This window comes from Labrus bergylta, chromosome 6 (assembly GCF_963930695.1).
Source record: "Labrus bergylta chromosome 6, fLabBer1.1, whole genome shotgun sequence".
NCBI lineage: Eukaryota > Metazoa > Chordata > Actinopteri > Labriformes > Labridae > Labrus > Labrus bergylta.
This window is the reverse complement of record NC_089200.1, coordinates 24877684-24894347: the sequence shown is the minus strand read 5'-3', so window position 1 is coordinate 24894347 and position 16664 is coordinate 24877684. Positions and strand designations below refer to the sequence as shown.

At 40.9% G+C, this 16664-nt stretch overlaps 1 protein-coding gene across 1 annotated transcript in view; it reads right to left on the bottom strand.

The window, feature by feature from the left end:
* Positions 1-13363, bottom strand: part of LOC109999240 (neuroligin-1-like) — a 166441-nt gene extending 153078 nt beyond the window's left edge. Inside the window, exon 1 of the mRNA XM_020654246.2 lies at positions 12876-13363. The gene's annotated coding sequence lies outside the window, so the exon portion shown is untranslated. The remainder of the gene's footprint in view (positions 1-12875) is intronic.
* Between the last annotated feature and the right edge of the window lie 3301 nt (positions 13364-16664).

Genomic DNA, 16664 nt, shown 5'->3' with positions numbered 1-16664 from the left:
ATGGTTGTTACATCAACAGGAGCTGCCAGATAACCTCACACGAAGGATGAGTGCATTAAGCGCCAATCTGCCTCCACTATATTGAATTCCATCATCTCGACGGAGCAAAATCGATGCGTGGATATTTTCTCTCAGTCACACAGTCGGTCAGTGGGCGTCCATACTAAGTAGGCCGGTGCTGGTGAGTAACGTAGATTGGATAAAGCGGAAAGCGGCTGGTGTGATCCGTGTGGGTGGTGGAAGAGCCGAGCCTTCCCTTCTCTGCTTGGTTCACCTGGCAGACATCTGGTGCCTTGTTGCCAGAGGGGTCAAATGGGAAGTGGTGGGTTGGCGTGAAACTGGCTTTCCTCACCACCGCAGTGGCTCAGCGCGAGATGCATCCCTTCAGGACAAAAGCACAACTGTGGTGCCTCAAGAAATTGTGTGTAGACAAGCTAGAGCATCGACACAATAATACCCTCATTTATACTCCAAAACGTCTTTGGACTTGAGCAGGTTACATCATTATATTTTGTTCAACTTTTTCTGTCCCTTCACAACTGAATTCATGCAATTCATTTACTCTCTAAATTGCTTGTCTCATACCCCCTCCGTGTGTCACCCCCCACTTGAAGTCTGCTTCAAAGATAATTAGACAGTTAGTTTGTGGTATGTTTCTAAAAAGTTCGCCTCCCTGGGGTGCAACGGGGGACCTAAAGAGGCTGGAGGCTACAGTAGGTCTGTGACAAGCACTGCTGTGGCCTAAAGTCTGGACTTTGTGTACATTCGATTTTGATGCCAGGTTGTGCCTTAGAGGTGTTAAGTCCAAGTGGCCTCTCTAAGGCTTTGATTTTCAAGTTCGCCCATGTGATGAGCCCAAAACGTCTCCTCTTAAAACAGATTTTTGAAATCTTGTTTGCAACAAGTGACACAGAAACAGGAAGTGTGCAGAATAGACTTGTTTTTATACAGTATGATATATTAAAATTATCTGCCTAGATTTAGTTAAATTTGTTGTTTTTTTGTCGGCCACTTAGGCCGAGTCCACACATCGGCGGGTATGTTATTTTTTTTTTTAAAAACGAGGTTTTCCTTTTCTTTTTTTTTTTTAAATATATAAAAAAACCTGTCCTACAGGCTCAGTTGTCACCAACATCTTCATCTGTATAAAAACACAAAAAATGTCCTTGACATGCAAACATTCTCTGAAATGACCATTTCATTTTTCCACCCATGTCCCCCACCCCGAAGTCTGACCAGATCTCGTCCAAAACCGGCTATATTGGTGGCGGGGTTTCTGTCGTCAGAGTGCTGTATGAAGCAGCAGTGACCTCCGCAGTCCTTTCAGACAGTGTGATGTTACAAGCAAACACCTTGCTGCTCTAAAAATATTCACCCTGGAATGAGTTTCCAAAAGTTGCTTTATCAGTGACCTAAAACCCAGTTTGCATGCGTACGACAGGCAAAAATGCACAAAAAAGCGTACTAGGCCTTAGAAGAAAAAAATACATATTTATATATTTCAATAATACTTCAGTTAAAATCAGCCATAGAGCGATCAACATTCCCAGATCAAATTCCTGTACATGCATCAATTTACTTCAGAGTTCATCTGGTGGATGTAATGAGGATGACGCTATGGGAGACCAATAACTGTAAATGTTAACATGAGCTCTACTTGCTCAAAATTCAAATATTTAAACTATTCTCTTAATTTTACTCAGCTACCACTAAAACTGCAGATCTGGATATGGAAGGAACTGGAAATCATTCAGAAAGATAAAATAACAAAATTTTGCTGGAGGTATGTGCTCTATTTGTGCAACGTTAGGGTTATGTAAGTTCTATAACACAACACAATCAGTTTGTATTTGCTTCAGATACAGTAACAAGCCTACAGGATGTTGAAGCAACAGCTCGCTGTGGCATCAAACAAACATACCGATAGTAAACGGACTTTTTGAATTCTCACAAGCATGAGAAACGTCTGCAGTCTGGGTTAAAAATACAGAAACAAATAAGCTCCTTTAGACAACGATATGAGAATAATATCACACGATTTGGGAAGATCAGAATTTGCTGTGCATGCTGGGTATAAATAACTTTCCTTGCATTAAAAACAAACAGATACCTGCGACATGGAGAAGAGAGGAGTGTTAGAACGTCGTGGCAGCTTCATCTCACAGAAGCACAGCAGTCAATTAATGCTGCTCCACTTGTACTCTTGTTTTTTCAAGAACTCCTAGTACTGGTAAGCTTGCCTGCACAAAGACTTATCAACACAGACACACACACACACACACACAGACACACACACACACACACACACACACACACAGTCACACTCCCTAGCCATGTAAACCCACACACACACACACACACACACACACACACACACACACACACACACACACACACACACACACTGGCAGTGTAACCCTAACAGCCGTCCCAGCCTGCAAGCACAGTCTGTTCTTCTTTGCTTCATTGTCAGGTGAGCTTTCAGCTGACACCAATGTGTGAACGGATGCAAAGCCTTTAAAAAGTGAAACCCTCAGGGACAGACACAAGACTCTGTCCCTTAAATTAGGAAAATGCAGAACGTGGGTAACACTACTCTTAACATAACAATCCTGAGCTAGTTTTCTATTTGGTTCTCAAACTTAAAGGTCACATATTATCCTCCGTTTAAATAAGTCTCAGAGCTCCCCAAAACATGTCTGTGAAGTTTCTTGTTCTAAATCCACTCTGATCTTGTATTTGATCATGTCTATAAACCCCTCTATTTCAGCCCTGCTCAGAACAGGCTGTTTCTGTGTCTGTAGCTTTAAATGCTAATGAGCTGTGTCTGACCACGCCCCTCTCTGGATGTTGCCCAAGCTTTCTTGCACCTACCATATTGAGTGGAAAGGCAGACTCAGAGGGCAGAACAAACACCTAGCTTTGGGAGTGTCACCCACCTGGGGTAGGGGTAACTGCGCTTTGTGATGTCATGAAGGGAAAATCTCAAAACGGCCTGTTTGAGCACACATTTTCAGAAAAGTGGAGCAGGCAAAAGATGGGGAGGATGGACTTTTCTCATCAGTGAGGGGTTGGTAGACAGACTAGGGACACATATTAGTGTTAGAAAAAGTGTATTTAGTATACTATGTGACCTTTAAGATTCTTGCAACTGGTTGGTCTTTAAACTATGTGTCCACTTGTGTAAATACTTCACTGATGATCGTGGATCATAGTGATTACATTTGGAGAGAGGAAAACTCATACAACCAATGCCAATTGATTCATGGCTTTTACTTTGCAGCAAAATCCTGTACTAAGTCTTCTGAGCATGACAGCCAAATGCTCTCACAACCCAATAACATGAAATTGGAGACGGTAAACTAATTATGAGCACAACTCGATTAAAGTTCACTACAGGTCACTCGACAGAGCACAGTGTCTCCACGCACCACGGCTTCTTTTTTCTGTATTTTTAACCGTCAAGGATATGTTGATATGCCCTTGGATTATGATGTTCAAAACAGTTGAGTATCTTGCACATTACAGACAAAGGGTAAGGCTTACTGTGGCATGTTTTTCAGTCTGAATGCTCTGTATCTGACCTGGTTTGCAGCTCTTTTCTTTACAGTTTGATGGATTCCCAAAGTTAATTAAGCCTTGTAGTCGTTTTTCTGACTATTATGATGTGGGTTTCTTTGCATCTAATTATAGTGCCGGCTGATTTTTTGGTATGGAAAGCACAACACTTTAGTTATGCATCATGTACTGCAATTCATGCAAACACAACTCCACTGCTACCCCTGTTCAGCTCATTCAGCTGTGTTCACTCAGCAAACTAAGCAAGAAAGAGAGATTCCCATTACTCTATATAGACCTTTCTGTCAGGAGCCATTAGCAAGGCAGACACTGGAGCGAGTGGTTTGAAGAGCAGTCAAATGAATGGAGTGCTTATACCCTCTTTTACTCCAAGGTCCTCAGTACTACAGAATCTATGGTGAAAACCAACATTTCAGTTAATTTGATGCAAAGAATCATCCATCATCCATTTTCATATTGTCCTGTGTATTTCTTTGGATGCTAAAACTCTCAGTTTACAACAACACCAATACAATTGGACACATTAACACAACCAGACAAGAACAGATCACACACCTTACATCACTTCACTCAGAACAAAGGCAGACATATAGGGCTTTAATTTGCAGAAAACTCCAGAAAAACTCAGACTTCACCCGGAGATTCTCCTGCCAGACTCCTAGTATTTTTTTCTGTAGCAAGTCCAAGTGGGCTGATGTGAGAACACAGCAGGATATTCTTTGGAGAATTCACCACGAGCCAATAGGAGGGGGAGTGACATTTACTGTGACTGCTGCACGGTGCCTGACAGGGATAGTCTCCCGCTGTGAGGTGCATTATGTGAAAAGCCAGGTCAGGAGAATATCCAGATGAATTATCTAGATATTTTCAGGAGTGCATATGTGAAAACGGCTATAGAGCTGATTGTTCAGTTTATGTTCATATTGAGTTTCACTCCCAAAGAGTCAACAAGCGGTCGGGTGGACTGAGAGGTAATTCAGCGATTGGGCGGTTTTGGCAACTGTCACTCTTCATCATCAGTACTACACTGACTCATAACTGACAGCACTTCATATTGAATTTTCCTGAACTCAATGTGTTTGTTTTGTACATTCCTACATGGCATATTTATAACTGAAGAAAAAATCATTTTGATGTTGAAATATTTAAACCATGCTCATCAGCTGGCCGTTATTCATTTGTCACACCACAGAGACGTCACATACAGTGGAAGAGTGAAATGGCAATGCCGATAAACGGATTACTTTAATCGATTATTTCCCTGCTCAAACTTTAGAACAATTAGAGTCTACAGTAATGATGAGTAATTTCCATTATGCCCCTCCTTGTGCTGCTCCTGAGGATTTCATCACTATTGTTTCAATGCAATGTTTTTTTTGTTGAGTTGTAAGGGTGCTGTTCAAAACCAGCCAAGCATTCATGCGGTTGGTTTTAAACAGCAGTGTGTTGATGAGAGACACTAGAGATTAAGTCAATAGAACAGCAGGTTGTCCCACATTATTATTTAAAACAAAAAGACTTCACAAAAGCCAGACCTGGAACATCTCTAATCAAGCAACTGATGATGAATTACATTTGATTTTTAAGGCCCTTTCGCACAAGTACACATGTCAATATTATTTATTATTTTCCATTTATTTCATAAGAGGAAAGATTCAGTGACCGAGACGCTCACATATCTCAGGTTACGTATTTGTTTAGGTGAGGAGGGTGCAGAGAGCCAGTGTGTGTTGTGATATGGTGACTTTTTCTGGGCTTCTACTGCTATTATCTTTCTGCAATACAAAAGTAATGATAGTAAACATAGAACTGGCAACTGAGGCCAGCAGTAAGGAGTGTAAAGAAGCTAAACTCCATTAAACTTAAATCATGTCATCACCCTGGCTGCTATAAAAACCCGCTGCATTCAACCATTGGCTGACCCTGATTTGCCCGTACTAAGGAGCTTGAGGGAGGAAGTATGCAAAAGTCAGGTGAATGCAAGTTCACATTTGCATTCACACATGCACCAAACCTGAACAACTCTGCACTGACCCTTCTGCTGATAAAAGACAATAATTATGAAATTACATCATTGCAGCGCAAGAAAAATAAATGTACAATACAAGTCGTGGATATAAATGGTCTCAGGGCATTACATTTTATGTCATCCCCAGCTTCTCTTCCTCCCTTTCCTCATCGATAAGAGTATACAGGTAAGACTAACCAATGGTCACACCGGCGCATCAGTGAGCACAGGAGGAGATTTACACGGAGCAGATGACAAGTGAGCAGTTGCCAGGAGCTTCAACCAGTTTGCGTCCATATGGACACAGTGTTATTCTGCACAATGGACAAAGTCGTGCCCCCATTAAAAACATCCAGTCTAGACTGAGTGAACTGAATTCGATTCTCAATGCATTGAGTTGTTTTTCAGCTGCCACTCGCCTGAATCAGGGTTCACACTCTGAAATAGCATTTTATCTTTTCCACTGCTCGCTGCGATTTCTTTCACCTCTGTCTGTCATCAGTGATAACATGCAGGAATCACTGCACCCTGTGGTCTACTTTTATTTCAACAGAAACAGCTTCCTCCCTGTCTCCCATCTCTGAATTGTCCATGTGCCTCTTGGAGGATCGTGACTCCCCTGTTATGTTGTGCTGTGATGTCTATGTGCACTGTCACCTCCAATGACAAGTAATTTTAACACATTTTTTTTTTTTTTTTTAACTCTGCCTGGTTTCCTTCCAAAAACCTTTTTTGCACTTTAAATTACAAACAGGAGGGTTGTTGTGTTCTTGACTTTCATTCTGTGAATTCAAACATTCTTCATAATTAAAAGGAAACAGCATGAGCAGAGCAGAGAGGTGCACCTACTTACAGCCCAGGTGCTGCCAAAAAAATGTTGAAGAATTATGTCAGTATTGACTATCGTGGCCTGATTCTCAAGGGATCATTTCTGCAATTGTTAGCATTGTTCACGGGCTCCCCACAGCGCAAAGCTTCCTAATACAAATTGAAAGTTTTCTCTCTGTATCAACCACTGAATGAGGTTGTGATTTCTATAGATGGGTGAGATATTATCTATATATCATAGACCTGGATGCAGACTTCTATTTCTTTGAAGATCTGTTTATTAGAGATGAAAAAAAAAACCTTTTGGTTTGGGGATTTCAAGCATGAGACACTTTGCAAATGGACCAGTTATCTGCTAAACCTACAATCAATATGCATTTTTTCTGATCATCTGGGGTTAAGTGCCTTGCCCAAGGACACATCGGACATGTGGCTGCAAGAGCTGAGGATTGAACTCCCAAGTTTCCAGTTGAGAGACGACCGACTCTACCAACTAAGCCATAGCCCCCCCATCTCTCCAAGTACTGGACAAGTGTGCTGCACTAAATGGTTAATGGACTGCACTGATATAGCCGCCTTCTAGTCTTTTAACCATGGACACTGCTTACACTACATGCCAGAATGACCCTTCCACACACCCAATGATCATACAAGGACAATTAGTCAGCTAATTGTTTACACACTTTCATACACCTAAGGCTATTCCTGCAGAAGCAATTTGGGGTTCTGTGTTTTTCCCCCAGGCTACTATGGTCAGTCTTCCATTTGAAGGACGACCCACTCTACCTCTAGGGCCTTGTGTTTGCACAGTTCTTCACTTACTTGGCTGAGCACCACACCTTTGACTGGAGGAAACTGTTACAACCCGGCTCGTGGGGTGCGGCTGTAACAGAAACGTTTTAGGCTCAGAGAGCTCATGCTGTTTCAACTTCCAAATGTGTAGGATGTAAACCAATGACTTGGCGACATTGGAGGAGTTTACTTTAATGTTAATTCTCAGCTGAGAACTAAACTATTGGTTACATCAATAATCAATCGTAACAAAAGTTCAGCTCAGGCTGTTAATGCCGGTGGACAGAACGCATCCTGCTGCTGGCACCACCTCCCTCTGTTAATCAAAGCAATGTCCTCAGTGCATGGATATAAAGATGTTGGACTGGTTCTCATTAGTTTTACAGGTGCACGCCAACTTCTAAAATGTATCTATTGCCAGCTAGTTGGACAGGCATGTTTGTCACTTTGTACAAATATGGATAGTTGAAGTCTCTCAGCTTGTCTCCCAAACTTTCTGCCATTGTTGTCCCTGCTGCTGTTTTGACTCTTTCAGAGCCCCTCTGTCCCATTACCCTGTCCATACTATTTGTGAATATACTGCATTCTTGCCACAATGTAGGGTTAATTTTTAAGGACATTCACAACCAACGTGCAAAAGAAGACACAGGCAAGGCAGCCATCATGTGCATGCATTGTTTAAACCAGGTATATTTCCGGGCTAAGTCACAGCTGCGTACTAAAGGATACAGGCTTACAAATAAATAGAAAGGTACAACGACTGAAATGTTCCCATGGTAAATCAGGATGTACAGTTCTACACATCAAAAGATTTTAAAACGATGAAGTCCCACTGTTAAAGACTAAGTGCACTCAGCCACACATCTTCAATAAATCTTCCTGAAATGAAAATCTGATGGAGTAAAGTAAGGTAATTGTCATCCATATTTATCACTTCTGTCAAAGAGAGCCATAGCTAAAAGCTGTCAAACTGCTAGAGTTGGCCAGTAAGTCAGTAAGATGGCAAATATACATGTAGGCATTACATGACAATGCAAAAACAGGCTAATCTCTTTGTTTTTTAAGGTTAGTTTTTTTCACCTTATCAATGTTTAAATGGCAGTTAATCCACCAGCAACTTCATGTGAAAATGTATGGGTATTTTAGGATAACATTTCTGCCATTTTCAATTCAAGCAGATGTGAAAACAGCTGATAAAGCTGTAAGTCTTTGGTCTTCTACTACAAATGTATACTTTTTTAATCTACAAACTGTCGAAAGCAGCGTTCTTTAAACTGATGCTCGTCTTTTCCAATCAAGTTCAAAATTGGAACAGTTTTCAATTTTAAATGAACAGATTGACCGCAGTCCATGCAGTGGAAACCAGCCTGCAACTAAAGCAGGGACAAATTGCAAATAAGAACTTAATTTCATCAACACGTGAGAGGAAACAAAGTGGTAAAACTGAGTCACTTTTATTCTGAAATAAAGTATAGATCGGCTGGGTGAGACCACTTGTGCCCTCTTTGTATCCCTGTCAATACCTAATTTATTTTCTGCTGTCTCAGGAAAAGACAGATGCACATTTAAAATATTGTAATTGTTTCTTGGTTGCCATCATTCCAGTGTAATTAGATCTCAACAAAATGTGGCACATTCAGCAGTGTTTCCCAGGGTTGTGCAGGATTAAACCAGCAATTCTTTAAGCTATTCATCGGCCTCTTTAGACTTTGCTGCAGTCAAAGCACAGAGAGTACAGCAGAGAGGAAAAACCTTTCCTGTTAATTCACTGCAACATGAACCAAAGGCTTGGTAAAGTGCCTTTGTTGGTGAGCCATATGGTCGTTTCCACACACAATCAAAAGGCCTCAGTATTTTCTTATTTGTCACTGCAATGGTTACAGACAGTTTAAATAACTGAACATTTTTGGTTAAGGTTAGCAAAGCAACTAGAGATTTCTCTTGGTGTCAAATTATCTCAAGCATGTTGCTTAACTGCACAGTCCCTTAACAGGAAGATGTTTCTTTTCCAATGTTTTTCCAGCTCTTTCAAAATGTGCTACAGTTCAGTCATCAAAATCTTCAAAAATAGTTAAACTCCTGTTTTTGTTGTCATCACAAGAAGTTGTGAATAACTACATGAAGTCACACAATCGGCTCTAGACAGCACACAGTGTAGACCAGTACTTCCCAAGGCACCAAGAGAAGGTCAACTCAAAAGTCTATGCGTGGAAATTACTTATATTCTTCTTTTAGCCTTTCTTATAATAAATCAATGTATGAAATAATTCTAAGTCTCCAGGTTCTTTTATTCTTGTGTTAGCAGGGTTTAGATAAGTCTAGAAGTGCGTAGACGTGGCTGTGTGTTACGTTATACCATCGTAACCATCTCCAGGGTTATCGGGGGTCCCGAGTCTCTGGCACCCTTATTTTGGGGGCCGCGAGCCAAGAAGTTTGGCAAGCCCTGGTGTAGACAATATACACTCATCTACAGTATGTATGTGCATTACAAACTTTGAAAGTTCATCTAGCACATTTTTGAGCGCAAAAAAAAAAAAATATATATATTTTTGAACCGTGCTTTGGCAACTCATTTCATATTTGTGCAGTAAATGTTTAAACAAGTTAATTGAAGCTCTCTTTTGAAACCAGGTCCAAAAGAATCTGCTCAAAGAAAGTACAAACAAGTATAAAAGAAAATAATTTAAGAAGAAAAGAGAAGGGAGACTAACACTCTCCATAAAAAAGAATCTACTTAAAAGAAAGGAATTGAAAGTATTTTCCTTCCTATGTTTTCCAACGAGACCATGGTGGGTAAACAGCCAGTTTTGTTAGGAATGGGACCATGTCAGATGCAATTTCATGACAGACTGGCGAGTGTACTGCAGCTAACCCTTCTAAGCTCACTTTTAGAAACTGAGGGCATAACAATTAGTCATCTCAGCCTGTTTCAATCAAAGGCCTAAAATCAAGGATTGTGGGTAATGCAGTGTTAACATCATTAAGGAGCCACTAAAGATTACATTAGATTAGATTGCCAAAAAGTACAGAGCAAAAACATTTACACAAGAAATATCAACTCTACAAAATAATACACACTTTTTTTTTTTACTATAAAAGGAGACACTATAAAATAAAACTAAATAAATGTTTTCTCGTCCCGTAAATCTTGTACATTTTTTATTGCACCTGAGATTTTTGCACACAGATTTTTTCATTTTACTGTTTTTATTTTGTTTTTAATGTTGAAAACTGCCCATTTTGCCACACTTACAACATTTTAACCGTGAACTAAATAATTATTTCTAAATGAGTTGTTGAACACCTGAATGCACTGTTGGCCTGGCTGAAAAGATATAATGAATCTTGTGAAGTCAGGACATCTGGGGGTAGGAGTTACATATTCAGCCAGTCCCTGAGGAATCAGAAGGCTCAAGCTTCAATGGCTCTGTCGTTGGGAGGCGGTAACACATGAATATGCTCACACATGCAGGACAAACTGTCAAAAAAAAAAAAAAAAACCTCAGTGTAACACTAGGATGTTTATATCGTCTCCAATCTCATCTTGACTGTAATCTCAACTGGAACAGGACCAGCCAGTAAAGGTCTGAGCTGTTGAACTGGAAAGAGGAAGAATTATAAATGTAATGGTATCAATAGCTGATTACAATCAATGCTCAATTTGCATTATGTAGCATCACTGCAACTTCAAGGGCTCTCCAGAACGCCTCAAACCAAACAGGTAACGAGGGAGTAAGACGGCCACTTTCTCCAGAGAGAAAAGCATGACAACAGCGCGAGTCAACAAGGCATCTATAATTTACGGACTAGCTCCCTCCTATGTACAAAAACAGAAGATGAGGAAAGAGGAGGAGAGGAGGATGTGGGTAAACCAGGGGAGCGAGACGTGTTAGGAGAAAGGAGGAAGGCAGCGACGAGTGGTGAGAAGATCTTTTTTTTTTTCTTCAGGGCTGAGTTATGTAGATCAGAGCCTCTGGGACTGCGCGGTGTGAACTGTTGGAGCCCCTCCTTCACACACATTTCAAACCCGCAGAAACAGCATGCAAGCAGCCTCCACCGCACAATAATGCAGCGAGGAACTTCATTAAAGGTCAGAGGCAGATTGTGTCATCCAGCGCCCGGAATTGGATTCCCGGTCACGTGAGCTAGTGCCTTTTCACTGTTAAATGCATCTAATAGAGACACACTGAAGCATTTTATCTCCCAGCTTCGACGGCTGTTCAGCTATTCATGAGACGTCACGTACAGCTGTGCTTTAAAGAACAGATATCAAATGTGACACAGTCTTAAAATATTACTTCAAATGCCCTACGGTCCAAGAGGGCACTGGGGGCCATGTCTACATGGTGATACATGCAGACTCCCTGGCATCAACCACTGACTGCATTTTGGCAAATCCAAACAGAAAATCACATTAACGTCTTGAGCAACTGTGCTGCCTTGACAGAAGCCTCTATGTAACCAAAAATATGCATAATCACTCAGGTTTGATCAAGATCATCCGCAAAGTGAGATTTTAGGAACCCAGAAAGCTCAAGCAGTGACTACTACTCTGTAACAGGTTACTTCTGACCCTAAGAAGTCTGTACCTGGATGTGAGAGGGTGATGGGGGTACTGTCATTTGAGGCTCGGTCTGCAACGGCCGCTCTCAGCATCCAAAAGGCTCTTTCTACTCCACTCTCGGTGTGACAAGTCCTTGGAGGAGCGCGCACACACACAAATACCGCATTCATCCAGTTTTTACATGGTGATGGTGTGCCCCCGCAGCGGCCGATAGGCGCAACTTTCCTCCTCCTCCTCCTCTTCCTACAGGACCGGACAGAGAAGAGAGAGACTCCATTCACCCTGTGCGCGCGCGCTCCCGCACACACTATACACACACACAGCGTCTCAAATTTTTTTCAACATCCTGACCCCAGAAATCAGCCAGGAGGAGAGGTTTTTCTGATTTGATTTACGGGCATTTTACATGATAATTTTCAGCATCTGGATCCGGAATTCAGATTGGATTAGACCGGAGGAAGAGTGAATGAATCAGATATCTCTTTCATTAATAGAAGATTATGTTGAGCAGCGAAAGATTTAGACGCGCACTCACAGTCTGCATGTGTTGAACGACAGGCTGCTGATTGATTTGTGGATGTATCATTCATTTCCACAGCAGGATAGTATTTCTGAGATAGAAATTAGCACTCAAGCCTTTTCAGCCAAAGCCTCATTTTTTTTTGTTAAACCCAGTTATTTTGCGCAGTTTGCCGGGTAAGTGTGCGCAGCTCTGTGCGTCCATGCGCTTGGAACAGAGTGAGAGAGCCCAAAGTAGCAGACAGAAGCGAAGGAGACGCAGCTTTCCGCTTCTGCACGGGGACGTTTCCAACAGCCTCTCCAATGCACAGATCCTCTCATCACTAGCACTCTTCCACTAAGCAGAAATAACGTCATATGAAGATCATTAGACATTTATTATCTCATCAGCCACTTGAACTTGTCCTCCACCATCATCACATCCTCTGGATCATTCTGCAGAGTAAATCATGAGCTGAGTTAAAAAAGAAAATCAGCCTACTGCATCACAGTTGCTTGATTTCTACGGTGAAGGGTGAAAGCGCACAACAGAAATGCTTGTTCTCTATTGAAGCTTGCAGAAATAAACTCTGAATGTATAATTACCGTTCAGGAAGGATCCCATCCGCTGCTTTTTTCCCCCCAACCTCAGACAATATTCCTCTGTGCGTTACGTCCCGTTAGGATAAGGTGCATTCCTTTCAAAAGCCACATAGCCCCCCAAAAATCCCGGCGCTCAAACGTTGGAAATAAGCCTGGGAAATAAGACTGGCGCACTTTTCACTCCAGAGGGTAGAAACTCAGGTTAAATGCGGTTCGTCATTTACACACGCGGGGAAATAAAATGAGGAAACCCTCTTAGTCCAAAAACAAGTCCGCTGATAATCCAAATTGTGTTTTTATTCACAACTATAATTAGAATGATACTCTCCTAGACAGCAGTTGCCATTACGCTCCGGGTCTTTGGACGCGCACCGGTCTACATGTTAATGACGGTGATGTAGGAGAAAAAGAAACAAGAGTGGGATTTTTTCCCCCCATCGTCCGCTCCTCACGATTCAGGCTGCACTTGGCTGATAAAACAGCGTCCTCTCTCTCTGCTCTCCCCTCCTCTCCCCCCTCCTCCTCCTCTTTCTCTTCTCTCCTCCGGTCTCTCTCTGCAGCCTTTCATGGAGCAAAGACGCGCCTAGCGGCCTTGTGGGGAACTGCACAGCCACCCGAGTTCATCCCCTCCACTGCCTGCTCTTAAAGATACATGGGGATGAATGACTTTTTACCCAGAAATGTCTCCCAGGGGAAAATTATAGAACATGCATTACAAATGACACTTGTTTGGTCAAATATAAACATTATAGGGAAAGTATCTGGTGTGATGGATGCTGTTACAGCTGTGAGATATAGAATTTGACAACCTCACAACTTGTCATGAAATTCAGGGTATAATTGAAATGTGTCTCTAAATATGTTATAAATAAAAAATATTTTTTTCTAGTTCTGGCTCAAGGGGTTGTAAAATGTTAAAATGGCTCTCTCTTTTCCTTTAAGGGTCAAAACACACAAAACACTCCATGGAAACTAAACAGGAAGAGTAATCTAGGAGAAATCACTCTTCCAGATCTGAGAGTTGAATAGATACACAAACTAAATAACCATAGGCAGAGGCGCTTGCTTGTCAACAGGCAAGGCAAGCAACTACTCGGGGCCTCAGACCAGCAGGGGGCCCCTGAGGGCTGACAAACTTTAATCAAGAGCAGCGGCCCAAAGTGTGCAAATTTCTGCAATTACAGTAGGAATCCTCCCTAAGGGGGCCCCACCTGACAGCACCCACTCTCCTATTGTCATGCTGAGCGTCACATGCATTATGGCAGTGGAAACCAAAGTTTGTAAATAAAAACCAACAAAGAAAAATAGAGGAATTATCCGTCTATAGTTGAGAAAAAAGAAAGAGGGAAAAAGAGCACGAGGAGTAAGCGTCGGGACACTGACGGACATAGTGGTGAGGAACGCCCTAGGGTCCCGACAGACCACTAGAGTCACACTTTCAATGTGTCATGGTATGACAAACATCACAGACACGACAACAGACAACAGGAGATTGGTGTTTTGAGGGGTTCGGATCATTTGCGAAACTTAAAGTGCGCTGGAGGAATGCGTCAACTTTTCATACACAGCATAGCCCCCATAATTACGCTCACACCTTTGAGCTGTACATAACTTATTCACGGACATATCATTCCCTGTATAAAGTGTGTTGTGTGTAGTCGACCCTCACATATTTCCATGTAGGCGACTCCTTCAAGTGACTCTGCAGCATCTCAAAGTATCTGTGTCATGCACTCTGCTGTTGACTCTTTAGAAGTTATTTTCCACAAGGTGTTTCATAGCATGCACATTTTCCCCTCACACTTCAACCTTTTGAGCATTCAGTGCTTAGTTGAAGTGAAGAATATCTGCACTGGATAAAAATCAGAGCGAAAGGGATCGTTACACTGAAGAGTCATTAGAATTAGCTTTACATTTGGTCTCTAAAGCATCTACGAGTTCTGAACTTTAACCCCAACAACAAGGTGTAAAAAAAAGGTTGATTCTCAAGTTTAAAAAAAAAACTTTAACACTTGCACACCATAAGGGGGGGGGGATGTTCTGGGGCCCAGCTGAATGAGGGGCCTGTGACCGTTACATATCCATCCTAATCTTAAGCAATTAAGAGGATGTGGATGTTAGCCAGGAGGCTACGCTATCCCTACTGATCCAGTACACATCCACAGATATGATTATATGGCATCTGCAGAGTGTCCATCCACTCTGCCTTTCAGGGGCGTCAGACATTACTTGGGACGGCCCTGGTAGGGAGTTTCAAACCTGTGACTTCTTTTGATAATGTTTAAAAAAAACACAAACAAGAAGCATAAATTCTACTAATTCTTCTTCATGTCTTTAAAACTAACACAACACACTGTCATGTCCAATATCAGTTTCTTTTTGCGGTGTGAGTTGTTAAGTAGAATCAACGTTGTCAATAAAGCCTGTACTGTTGTACTCATCTTAAAATGGGACTCAAAACTAAAATGTATCCTTGTTTTAGGCACTCTTTCTGTGAGTCTAACTATCTGTATCCACTTAATACTTTATAATAAACTTACAAGTTTTTTACAAGTCAGCTATATCTGAGGCTCTTTGGTGTTACTCTTCTTTTGTACTGTAATACTTGATCAGACTTACACCAGAGTTCAGGATTAATATCTATAAATCAACATTTTTGTTGCTAATTTGATTCACAAAGGTAATCAAAATTTCACGTATTCAGAATGTCATTTTATAACTAAATTGATGGCAGAAGATGTCTACAGAAGTTTTGACAAGAAAACAGAAAAACTTGTTAGACTGAAAAGAATCTGCTATCCCTGAATATGAAAAAAGCAAAGCAGAGACGTTGACAACATTTAGGGAAAGAAATGATCAAGAACATTGGCTTGTAAACGCAGAGAACAAGGTGGACTCAAAGAGCAGAGAGTAATATATATGCCAACTAACAATTCATTCAAATCTAAGCCACACCTCGTCTACTGCACTACATTCACCCCTGAAACCAAAAACATCAGAGATTTAATTTTAAAACACTGGCACGTTCTTCAAAATGTTCCACAATTGTGGATTATTAAAAACAAGTGTTTTTAATAATCCACCTATGGTGACCTACCAAAGAGGAAGAAATATAAGGGACAAAATAGTCAGAGCACATTAACCCTCTAAAAACATTAACAACAAACTTCTGATAAGTCCCCTCCGAGGTCATTTTGAGTGTGGTATCTGCACTAACTGCCAATACAAAAAATCCTCAAGTATTTTAATCACCCCATCAATGGAAAAACTATTTATATTAAGCATTTTATTACATGCAAATCAAAAAATGTGGTGTACATGATACAATGTCCTTGTGATAAAATATATGTAGGTGAACATCCAGATCTCTTAAAGAGCGGATCACCGAACACACGAGTGCTTTTAAAAGAAACAACATCAACAGCAAGACATTTTAATGAAATAAAACACCCTATCTCCTCTTTATTTTTCATAGGAATAGAAGCCATCAAACTAATTCTGAGAGGTGGTAATATTAATTTTATCAGGAAAAAAAAGAAAAGCATTTTGGATTTTTTTATTTTTCTTATTGTTTATTTCCAGAGGCATAAATGTGGATTTTTCAATCAATGAGTTTTTATGTTTTTAAGTGTGATCCTTTAGTAAAGGTTATTGAAAATGGTTTTAATTTCTTTATAACCTTTTTTAATGCATTTCTTCATTTTCTTTTAATATTTTGTAATGTTCAATATATACTCGAACATCTTGCATTTTTTAAACGTTTATTTAAATCCTTTGGTGTAATTGTTTTGT